Raw genomic sequence first — 12,449 nt, forward strand, 5'->3', positions numbered from 1 at the left:
AGGGAGCCTGTTTCTCCCTCTCCCACTCCCCCCGCTTGTGTTCCCTCTCTCTCTGTGTCTCTCTCTGTCGAATAAATAAATAAAATCTTTAAAAAAAAAAAAAAAGGCAGAAGTTCCGGTAACACCAGCCTTTGAATTCCCACATGACAAAAGTCGCCGGACACTGAGTAGCAGCCGCACTCTCTAAGTGGGATTCATGGCTTCGATGCCATCAGAGTCCCCAGCACCCTCCCTTTGCACCACTGCGTCTACTCCACTCATTGACCTTAACCACGTGGCCCTTGAAGGCGTCTGAAGTACAAGGATCAGATGGTTTTGGCATCGGGAACATGAGAGTGATTAAAAAGACAAAGTATCTACAAGGAATTAACGTGTCCATTTTTCCAAAAAAGCAACAAATCTATGATCCATTGCTATGGGCATGGACTTTGTAATACTATGCACTCTACAGAAATTTATGAGGACACTGTATGCTATTTTGCAGTGTCCCCTTAAAAGAAGATCTGGTGAACTCTGCATATGCGTGCACAGAGGCGTGTACGCAGGAGATACTCAACAAATATTAACTGAATAAATTAATGAGGGGCTCAAGAGAGTTCATCAAAATCCTAAACCCTAAGGGCGCTTGTGAGGTTTAGTCAGTTAAGCATCTGCCTTCAGCTCAGCTCATGATTTCAGGGTCCTGGGATGGAGCCCTAAGTCAGGCTCCCTGCTCAGTGTGGAGTCTGCTTCTCCCTCTCCCTCTGCCTCTTCTTCTCTCCCCCTCCCCACCCTTGCTCGTGCTCTCTCTGTCCCTCACAAAATAAATAATCTTTTTAAAAAATCCTAAACCCTAGGGGCGCCTGGGTGGCTCAGTGGGTTAAAGCCTCTGCCTTCGGCTTAGGTCATGATCCCCGGGTCCTGGGATCAAGCCCTACATCGGGCTCTCTGTTCAGCAGGGAGCCTGCTTCCTCCTCTCTCTCTGCCTGCTTCTCTGCCTGCTTGTGATCTCTGTCTGTCAAATAAATAAATAAAATCTATTAAAAAAATCCTAAACCCTAAAAAATATTATGAACTACTGCTATACATCTTCCAGCTTCTGAATCCACTGTGCTGCTTTTTTCCCCTCTTATTCCCCTCCCCAGTATTAATCCAGAACTAAGACTAGAGATGTAAGTAAAACCCATTAATTAATTATAAAGAGGCCTCGTTGATCAATCATCTGTTAGTCTGCTTGCATTCATGTGATGTGGTTTGATAGGGCCTTCATTACATTAGTGAAGCCAGGACTTCTTAGTTGGAGATACAAAGTCCTGACCTGGCTCTACCACTAACTGGTTGGGGTTCTTTGAACAAGTCACTTGGCTCTCTGGCCAAAGTTGGGTCATTCGTGTAATTATGTGATCTCTAGGGCTCCTCTCTGCTTTACCGTCTCTCTTTGCCTGAAAAGCAGACACAGACGAGGTAGGAAGCTGGGAAGACAGAGCAAACAGAGTCTAGCAAGGAAAGACCAAGAAGAGATTTTTTTTTCTTTCCTGGTAATTAAGGCAAGGAGGTCTCCAAATGCCTGGGCAGCAGTGCATGGAGGGACAGGACTGGAACGTGAACTCATTAGCAGGATGTTGAGTAAAACTCAGAGAGGGAAAGAGTAATGGGAGGGAGTTCAACTGGAGACTGAGAATTCTAAGGAAAGAATGGAAAAGTGCTGCTAATTAGGTCATTTAGAAACTGAACAACTGAACGTAATTCTTGCTGAAGCAATAAAAAAACACCGAGGGGATGCACATTAGGAACAGGAATACATGCTAACAGACAAAAACAGGATCCCCAGGATCCCCCAAGTAACTCAGGAAAACAAGCCCCAGGCAAGCCAATAGATAACAGGTAGAAAACGGCCGTGAATTTCAGCACAGTTTTCAAAAATATACAAGGAAGCACATAGTAAGTGCTCAGAAAATATTGACTGAATTATATTATTAAAAGGTCAGATGTGCTTTATTATGTAAGAATTCTGACATGAAAAAAATGAAAAATTTGAAAAGTCTCAGAGTAATTATTCATTTTTACAAAAGGATTCACTCCTGGGGCGCCTGGGTGGCTCAGTGGGCTGAGCTTCTGACCCTTGGTTTTGCCTGGGTTGTGCCATGGAGCCCCATGCCCCAAGTTGGGCTCCATGCTCTGTCTGCTTGGGATTCTCTCTCACCGTCTCCCTCGCCCCTGCCCCTCCCCTGCCCCTGCCCCGCGCGCACACGTGTGCATGCTCTCTCTCTCTCTCTCAAATAAATAAAGTCTTTAATTAAAACAAGGATACCCTGCATGGATATTTTCCACCTTTAAAATGTGAAATTAAAATATTTCTACTTAAGATTTTTCATTAGCAAATAAGAGTTCAGAATCAATGTTTTATTTAATTTAGCATCCATGTTTCCTAACACAGCATCAGGCACAGAGGGAGAGTTAAATAGCTTGCAGTGAATAAACACATGGGTTTTGTTTACCTGCTGCTGCATATCATGCCTCCCTAACTGAATAGCTTAAAACAACAGCCTTCTGTCTCACAGTTCTCTAGGTTGACTAGGCTTGGTGAGAAATTCTTCTCGCGGTCTCACTTGGGTTCTCTTGTGAGTTTGCCGTCAGATGGCAATGGAGTTATCTGGAGGCTCCTCGCCTTCTTGGTGTGGTCTCAAGCTTCACCCTCTGCATGCGGGCTCTCCCTGTAGTCTTTGCAGCAGGGCAGCCAGACTTCCTACAGGACGGTGGCTCGGGAATCCCCAAAGTACAAAATCAGAAGCTGCCAAGGCTTCCGAAGACTTGGGTCTGGAGCTAGAAGCATGGTTTCCTTCTGTCATAGCCCGTGGGTTAAAGCGCATCGCAGAGACAGCCCAGGGTCAGTAAGTGAGGGAACTCAGAAGGATAGGAAAAGGAGGTGGCCCTGCTGGAAGAGTTTTTGTAACCCAGTCACGCAGCTGGCCCTCACTCAGGGCAGTTACTTCCACTGAGGCAGGAAGCAGGCTTAGAGCCACATAGCTGCATACATGGCCCGTTCTTATGGAAAACGAAGAAGGACTCGGAACCAGAGCCCAGAGGATGAAACCAGGAGCCGAGAAGAACCATTCCTAAAAAGCAAAATTGTGCCTTATCAAGGAATATTCCCTGCCTGGAGTCTGAGAAATCGGGACATGCGCCAGGCTGGATTTTTCAGAATTGTTATAAATCAGTGACTGCTTGTGTCTCCCTTTCTCTCTCTTTTTACACAGGAAAGTCAATTGTAGTTTTTCTATCTATTTCATTCTTATATGGTGGGTGGGGGAGGGGCAGATAACCTGCCCCTTGCTGTTCTCTGCACTAGAGGAAGTGCACGTAAGAGACTGCCTCAGGGAGCCCCATCCACACCAGCGCCTGATTTATGGACAGCATCCTGGGTTTCAAACTGATGCCGTATTGGGCTGAGATTTGTAGGGGTAAGTGTATTTTTCACATAAAAGGGACATGAATCAGGGATGCCTGGGTGGCCCAGTTGGTTAAGCATCTGCCTTCAGCTCAGGTCATGATCCTGGTGTCCCTGGGTCAGGTTCTCTGATCAAAGGGAAGTCTGCTAGTCCTTCCCTATCTTCCCCTCCCCAACTCATGTTCTCTCTCTTTCTCTCTCAAATATATATAATAGAAAGAAAGAAAGAAAGAAAGAAAGAAAGAAAGAAAGAAAGAAAGAAAGAGGGACACCTGGGTGGTTCAGTCGGTTAAACCACAGCCTTCAGCTCAGGTCATGATCCGGGGGTCCTGGGATCAAGTCCCACATTGGGCTCCTTCCTTAGCAGGGAGCCTGCTTCTCTATCTGCCTCTGCCTGCCACTCTGCTTGCATTTGCTCACTCTCTCTCTCTCTCTGACAAATAAATAAATAAAATCTTGAAAGAAAGAAAGAAAGGAAGGAAGGAAGGAAGGAAGGAAGAAAGGAAGGAAGGAAGGAAGGGAGAAAATGGATCATTAAAAGTCAGAAGATGGTAGCTAGTCTCCCAAATGGCTCCCAATGAACCACATCTCCCTGCATCACACCATTGTATCGACCCTTCCCTCCCTGAAACTGGGCTTCCCCAAGACTTGTTTTAATTAACAGAATAAGGTAGAGCTGACACTGTGCCAGCTAGGACTTTAGTTCCATTGGCCTGGAAGCTTCCACGATATCATTTTTGGAAACCTTGAGCTTTCACATAAGAAGTCTGGCTCTCCTTCTGGAAAGACCGCATGGTGGGATGACACGGAGAAGCTACATGGAGAGGGAGGGGTAAGACCCCTTAAAGAGAGAAGAGGTCCAGCTATGCCAGCATCCCAGCCAAGCCTCCAAGTAAGTACAACTGCAAGAGAGACCCCAAGATAGACTAGCTAAAGAACTGTGTCTCAACCCAGTCAACCTACAGAAATTTGAAAGATAATAAAACGGTTGTTTTAAGCCACCAAGTTTGAGAGTAGTTCGTTCGTGCAGCTCTAGGTAACTAAAACAGCATCGATGGATGAATACGGGCAAAATATACTATCTCAGGAAGTTAGATTTTCATATACTACCCATAAGTCTCTTTTCTCTAAAAAATACTTGTTGAGCCCTGACACTGGTCAACACATCCTTCTTGTGCGCAGAGGAAAATGCTGTCTCCTTTGTCCCACTCATGTGTTCGCTCCTCAGAAACCAAGCTTAGATTTAGATTTAGGGAAACCTCTTCAGTTGAAAGTCGAAATGTTTAGATAAAAATTTTTAAGTCTGTTTGTCACTAGCTAGAGTGTCCTCAGGCCTGAGAGGAGGTGGTTTTGATGCACTAGCAGCAGGAAACCATCACAGATGCTAGGGGGAGCAGTGACATGATGAAGTAGTATTTGGGAAGGTTCATCTGGCAGCAGCATGCAGACAGGTTTCAGGGTGTGCGGGTGGGATAATGAGGCATAAGCACATATGCAAGCTGACCTGCATCCAAACCAGGGTAGATGGGAAAGGAGGAAACTTGATTATAGAACTCAGTGACCCATGGAAAATGAAAGAGATCATGCCAAAGATTACTGAGACTGGGAGAACAATAATGTCATGACGAAGAAGAAGAAAAGGAGAGGAAGAAGGAGCAGGAGGAGGAGGAGGAGGAGGAGGAGGAGGAGGGAAGAGAAAAGGAAAGGAAAGGAAAAGAAAAGAAAAAAGAAGGAAGAATGTGGGATAATGGGAATAAGAGTCGTTCATGTATGGGAAGAAAAGATCCATCCAGATTTCGACATACTCATTTGGACAGGAGGACAACTGAACACAGCTATTGTAGAAGCAGTTGATGGTAAAACAAACCAAAAAGGCTGGAGCAGCAGACTATGGGTAAGAAAGAGGAAGACAGGGATTCAGGAGGTCCTATGCTTGCCCCACTTGCAATGAGCATGGCTTTGCCCCACCAGCCAGTACATGGCTTGGCCCAAGCCACAGTTAATGTCTGGGTCTGAGACCTGGAATTCTGGAGTCCTTTCCAGTCACCCTCCTTTCTGAGAAGATCCTAATACATCAAGGTGGTTGCAGAAACCCCAGTGGAGAGCAGAGTGCTGACAAGGAGAGGTCACCAAAGACCAGTCCTCTGCAGAGGGGCCCATGATTAAGCAAATTTGAATCCGAAGCAGATAATATTCTAGCTTCCCCACAAAGTATCTTCAAAGCAGCACCGTGTCATTACTTACTGTTATGGACCAAATGTTTGTGTCCTACCCCAGATTCATTCGTTGGGGCCCTAACCCCAATGTGATGGTATTAGGATGGAGGGCCTTTGGGAGATGATCCAGTTGTAGTAATTTCACCACTATGGAGCCCCCATGATGGGAGCAGTGCTCTTATAAGAAAAGGAAGAGACATGAGAGCTTCCTTTCTCTGCCATGTAATGATATAGCAAGAAGACAGCTGTCTACAAGCCAGGAAAAGAGCCCTTACCAAGAACCAAATAGTCATCACCTTCACCTTGGATTCTCAGCCTCCAGAACTTTGAAAAATGAATGTCTGTTGTTTAAGCTTCCCAGTCTATGGTATCTTACTATAGCAGCCCAAGCTGACTAAGACACTTACCCTTTATATAGATGCTACATTCTACATGGAAGTGAACTTGGTGAACTCCCAGTAAACTCATGGTGGTTCAGAATAGTTCAAGCTCTCCTGGAGAGCAGCTTGTGTCTCCAATCTCCATGGTACTAGATATTCCTGCCTTAAAGCCATAAAGTAAAAATTAATAATGCCTATGAAGACAACAAAACAGAATGGAGTTCCTTCTGTTTTGTCACTCGATGTGACCACTTGGAGTTTTGTATTCATGTTTAAAACTTTTAAACAGTGAAACACAGTTGCTGGAGTGATTATTTGAAAATATGCTTAAGTGAATCTGAAATCTAGATATCTCTATAATATATTCTTAAATCCAAAGTGTGTGAGGGGCTTATGCATTAGGACTCAATCATAGCTATGTATATCATTAAATCTCAATATTAACAGTATTTGTTCTTCCAATCCATAAGCATGACTGTCTTTCCATTTTATTTTAAAGATTTTATATATTTATTTGACGGAGAGGGAATACAAGCAGAAGGAGTGGGAGAGAGAGAAGCAGGCTTCCAGCTGAGCAGGGAGCCAGCCCCATGTGGGGCTTGATCCCAGGACCCTGGGATCATGACCTGAGCTGAAGGCAAACGCTTAATGATGAAGCCATCCTGGCACCCCTGTTTTTACATTTCTTTGTGTCTCCCTCAATTTCTTTCATAAGTGTCCTATACTTTTCAGAGTACAGATCTTTTACCTCTTTGGTTGGGTTTATTCCTTAGTATCCTATGGGTTTTGGGTGCCACTGTAAATGGGATGGATTGAACTGGAAGGTATAATGCTAAATGAAATAAGTCAGTCAGAGAAAGACAAATATCATACGATTTCACTCATATGTGGAATTAAAGAAACAAAACAGATGAACATAGGGGAAGGGAAGGAAAAATGAAATAAGATGAAAACAGAGAGGGAGGAAAAGCATAAGAGATGCTGAACTCTAGGAAACAAACTGAGGGTTGCTGGAGAGGAAGTGGGTGGGGAGATGGGGTAACTGGTGATGGGCATTAAGGAGGACATGTGATGTAATGAGCACTGGGTGTTCTGTGCAACTGATGAATCACTAAATTCTATTCTTGAAACTAGTAATACAGTATATGCTAACTAAATAGAATTTACATAAAGAATTTCTTTTTATTTTATTTTAAAAATTTTTATTTATTTATTTGACATCAGACATCAGAGATTCTGATACCAGAGATCACAAGTAGGCAGAGAGGCAGGCAGAGAGAGAGAGAGAGAGAGAGAGGAGGAAGCAGGCTCCCCGCTGAGCAGAGAGCCTGATGCGGGGCTCCATCCCAGGACCCTGGACTCATGACCTGAGCTGAAGGCAGAGGCTTTAACCCACTGAGCCACTCAGGTGCCCCTACATAAAGAATTTCTTAAAAAATAGTAATGCCACCATTGTTCAGCACTTAGATAACAATTTTTATTTAGGAAGAAGTATTTTATTATTATTGGTGGCACATGATGATAATACAAAATAGGCTAACTTCCAGTTAATTTTGTAATTTAGAAAAGACTCCACAGAAAATGCATTAAATTTTGGGCAGCTGGTGGTTCAGTTGGCTGAGCATCATACTCTTGGTTTTGGCTCAGGTTGTGATCCTGGGGTCCTAGAATAGAGCCCCACATGGGGTTCTGAGCTCAGTGTGAAGTCTGCTCAAGATTCAATTTCTCCCTCTGCCCACCCCCTACTGTCTGTCTCTCTCTCGCTCGCTAAAGATGGATAAATAAAATTTGGGGGAAAAAAGAACAACTTATTACCTGCACCAGGAGTGGACCGTTCCCACTGCCCTGCCATTGGTATGCCAAACAGAGCCTGATTCTGGAAAACAACAGCATAAGGATGTAGCACTAAACGCCCTCAGTTCCTCCAGTCTGAATGACCATAGACCAGAATGCAGAGACCCAGACTGGAGCAAGCACCTTCTTCATAAATTGCACAACCCATGTGAAACAAACAGTTTCACAGAAACAAATAGTTTCTGACTTTCAGAGAAGTCAAATAACTGGCCCAAGCACCTAGTTAAGGGGTAGCTACATGAGACAGACTTCTGGAACTCACCAACATCTGTCTTCTTTCTTTCTCTGGTACACTGCTAGATCAGGTTCTCATCCCTTTGTATTTAGGTGGGGTCATGTGACTAGTGCTAACCAATAGAATAAGGGAGAAAATGGTCTATGCCCCTTCTGGCCCTGGTCCCTACAAGTCCTAACCTCCAGATGCTCCGTGCCCTTTCTCTTTTCTTGTCTCCTGGCTGGATGCCAAGGGTCCCATGGAGGGCTCAGATGAAGCACTAGGTGGAAGAAACCTGGGCCCCCAAATCTTTACGTGGACACATGCCAGTGTGATGAAACACAAGCTAGCCTATGAGGGGATGAGACGCCACACAGAGCAGAGACAAGCCATCCCCGCCAGCCCTCTTAGACTAGCCAGCCCCAGGCAGCTCTGCAGATTCTCACATATGTATGAGACACCCGGTATATAAATATATAAATGGGTTATGACATGGGGGAGAAATGCACATTTATGATGTGAAGCTACTGAGATGTTCATGTTTTTACAGCTGTTACACCACAGAGACACCGTGCCATAGTTTGAATCAAGGCCAGTTTGACAACAAGCCTGTAGTCCCAAAGGGCGCAGAGCATGATTGAAAACAGATCCTACCTCCTAGCCCAGATTCCCCAAATTTCACCTGGCTGCAGAGAAAACCATCCCTAAAATCCCATCACACACGATTCCATCCGCAGTACTAGACTCCAGGAGAACTCTTAGGAAAATATTGTGGAGCTTTTGCTACATAACAAAGCACTTCAACACCAAGTGGTTTACAGAAACAATGAAAAGAAAAAACCAAAGAAATACGTAACGGCAGCTCACAGTTTGGAGAGTGTGCAGTGTGGGGCCTCTCACAGCTGAATGGTTCTTCCAATCTGGGCCAGACTCTGTTAATATCGGCTGGGCACGCATGCGTCTGTCTTCAGCTGCAGAGTGGTGCTGCAGCTGGCAAGTCCGTCGTGGCTTGGGCAAAATGGCTTACCTCTCCTCCATGCAGTGTCTCTTCCTCCAGCAGGCTAACCTGAGCTCGACGAGGTGGTGGCAGCAGCCAAGGTCACAAGAGCAGCAAGAGGAGAAACCTCAGCACACAGGTATTTCCAGTCATATCAGGACACGTGGCTATGCCAACAGTGGCGTGGGAGGGCATTAGCTAATGCTTGGATACAGGAAGTGGGAGCTAATGTGGTCATCGTCACCACTGATCTACCCCAAGAGCCAAGGATCACTGTTTGGGGACCAGAGCACAAAACAACTGTGTCACCGACTCTCCAGCCCTGACCTCCAAACCTCCACCAATAGTAATACAATCTGGGTGAGGGGGTGGGGGCAGGCAACAACATCAGTTGGCTTTTTTTTTGGAGTTTACTGGAAACCAAGCTTGGGAGGAAATGACCAAGTCATTGTTCCTGTGGTTGGTTTGGCAGAATTCTGGAAGCAGAGAGTCGTCTCCATCTGACAGAAGGATGGTTCCACTGGGTGTGAGATATCTTCTTCCTGTAAAAAGTGAGTCATGATAAGAATAGAGTGCCAGACCTCCCTCGTACTCGTCAGCGTGGCAAAGGAGAATGTGACCAAATCCATGACGAGTGCGCTCCCTTTCCTGGGAGGCAAGGAATACAAGAACCTGGCAGGAGAAAGAAGTGCTCCTGGGGCGGCTGCCCCAATCTGCTCTCTGCTAGCGTTTCCTTTTGTCTTGATTTCTATGTTCCAAATCTTCTCCTTGTGCCTTGCTGTTGTTTCTCTAAAAATGTCTTTTACTTGGCAACATCCTAACCAAGAAAAGGAAAATATCTAACAAGAAAAAAACACAGCTTGCCTGTCATTTCAGGGACTTAGGGACAGAACAATAATTTGTTATTGAGTTATTACGGGTTGAATTGTGGCCCCTCAAAATTCACGTGTTCAAGTTCAAACTCCCAGGACCTCAGAATGTGACCAATTTGCAAATAGGGTCATTGCAAATGCCATTACTGAAGATGGGGTCATGCACACAGAAAGAACAGACTTGAGATGATGAAGCAGAGATCGTGGTGATGCAGCAGGAGCTAAGGACCCCAACGATTGCCAGGCCACCATCAGTAGTTAGAAGAGGGGCATGGAACAGCCTTCTGAAGAGCAAACTCCACCAATGCCTTGATCTCAGACTTCTGACCTCCAGAACCCAGACGATACATTTCTGTTGCCTAAGCCACTCAGTCTGTGCTAATTTTTGTTACAGTAGCCCTAGCAAAACAACACAGGTGTGAGTAACTACCTATGTCATGGGCCATTTCCACTCATTTTCTGTCCCACTTCCTTGCCCCCAAGACTGTTGGCTCCACTTCCAGATGAGAACACTGAGGCTGAGCCAGCATGGTCAAAAGCCAGGCTCAAGCCCGGGGGTCCTGACCCTGTCCATGCATTTTCTTTTACACAATGTTGCTGCCTACTGGTTGCTGGCAAAAGGCCGATGGCAAGCAATTCTAAAGGTAGCTAACACCCCCATTGTGCCATAGAATGGTTGCTGAAAAAATTAGTTCTTAATTGATTCTTCATAAACTTGATGATATTTTAAGTATTTCCAGGAGTTCCCTATTGAAAGGAGCCCTATGGGAGAACCTTTTGTATTGCAAAGGGTCCTTCTGGGTTGTGAATGATAACTTTGCTTCCCTCTTGATTCATTTGCTTTGCAAGTGTAATTCGTTCTCATAAGAGAGGTTTTTGAGAAAGCAAGACTGCCTTCAGTTTTGCACCTCTGCCTTGGCTGGCGGGGGCTCAGTACATGCTTGCATTTGCCATTGTGGTGATAGCAGTGACGGGCGTCCACCGGTGGCACTGCCTTTTAAATACAGGGCCTGTCTGCAGTGATTTCCTCCCATTTCAAGCCGTTTTCAGCATCCTCAACTTAAAATCATTGCTTGGGTAGAAAAAGGAAAAAACATCATTTTGCTAAATGCCAACATTTACCTATTAATTACTCCCTAACTATTAGTGAGCTTTGTGTTAATTACTATTCCAAATTCCTAGGTGCTGGTAAATTAGCAGGTGCTTCATTTCCTTTCCTGGGTCTGTCTTTAGGCTGCCAGGGCAGAAAGATTCCCCTCAGGAGATGCATATGGCCCATCGGAGAGGGGCTGGTGGTCGCTAGAGTGGCTACAATCCTCCTACTTTAATGACAACCTCTATTTGGGAAATATAGTTTGCCAATGTTTTAGATAACTTTCAAGGTTCTTTCCTGCAATCACTTTCATTATTAGTTAGTTAATTCACAAGCATCAAGGGAGTATCTACTAAGTGCCAGGCACTGTCCTTGGCTCTGAAGATGCAGAGTTGAGCAGAGGAACTCCAGCCCTGCTGCTCACTCCTCGCCATCTAGCAGGAAGCCACATGGGTAAGTCAGAACCACAGCAATGTGGTGAGTGCTCTGTCAGGAGGCTAGAGAGCACAGAAAAGAAGCGCTACACGTTGCTGGAAATGGCAAAAACCATTTCCCAAAGTTGGCGGCATCCTCACTAAATCCGAAGGCTCAGTAGGAGTATGCCCAACGCATAATGTGACAAAGGACATTTCAAGAAGAGAGAGGAGCGCGTGTCAGAGGCAGCTCTGAGCACCTGGTGTTTGGAGACTGGTGGGTGGCTAGACACAGGAGCTGATGAGGGAGGAGCAGGAAGTGAGTTTAAACCAGTTTCCCAGGGGGCAAGATCGCAAGGGAGCTTGGACGTTAGTCCACTAGTCATAAGGAGCCACCGAAGGGTTTTATCCTAGAAGGGGGGACTTGATTAAATTTGGTGGCATGGAAGGTGGTCTGCAAAGTGAAGGGGCTGGAGGCAGGGAACTGAATGGGGAGACAAATACAGTAGACAAAGGTCCAATCCAGGGGAGCAGCGGGACAGACGGAAAGAAGCGCCTTTGAAGGTCTAATTAGCCTTATTAAGCAATTCATCAACAGGGCAGCATCCCACCCAAAAGGCAGAGAGATACTCCAAGGAGTTGTATGAAATGGAAGGTGTTAATAGGCAGGAAGGTGGGGCAGGGAAGTTATTAGGGAAAAAAAAGACAAAACAAAATGAGAGAGAGAGAGAGAAAGGTTTGTTTCAGAACATGACATCTTCTTTTCAGGGAAGGAAACAGTTTCCTTTTTTTCTTTTTCTTTCTTTTTTTTTTTTTTTTTTTTTTTGCTATGGATAAAAATACAATTTTTAAAATATGTATTTTTTTATTGAAGTATAGTTGACACACAACAGTGGGAGTTCTCTATTTTTTTTTTTTTATGCAGGTTACCTCACGAGTGCTGATTGGGAAATTTCTGATCAACTTTTTTAAAAGGTCACAAT

The sequence above is a fragment of the Mustela erminea genome, chromosome 17 (assembly GCF_009829155.1).
Source record: "Mustela erminea isolate mMusErm1 chromosome 17, mMusErm1.Pri, whole genome shotgun sequence".
Lineage (NCBI taxonomy): Eukaryota > Metazoa > Chordata > Mammalia > Carnivora > Mustelidae > Mustela > Mustela erminea.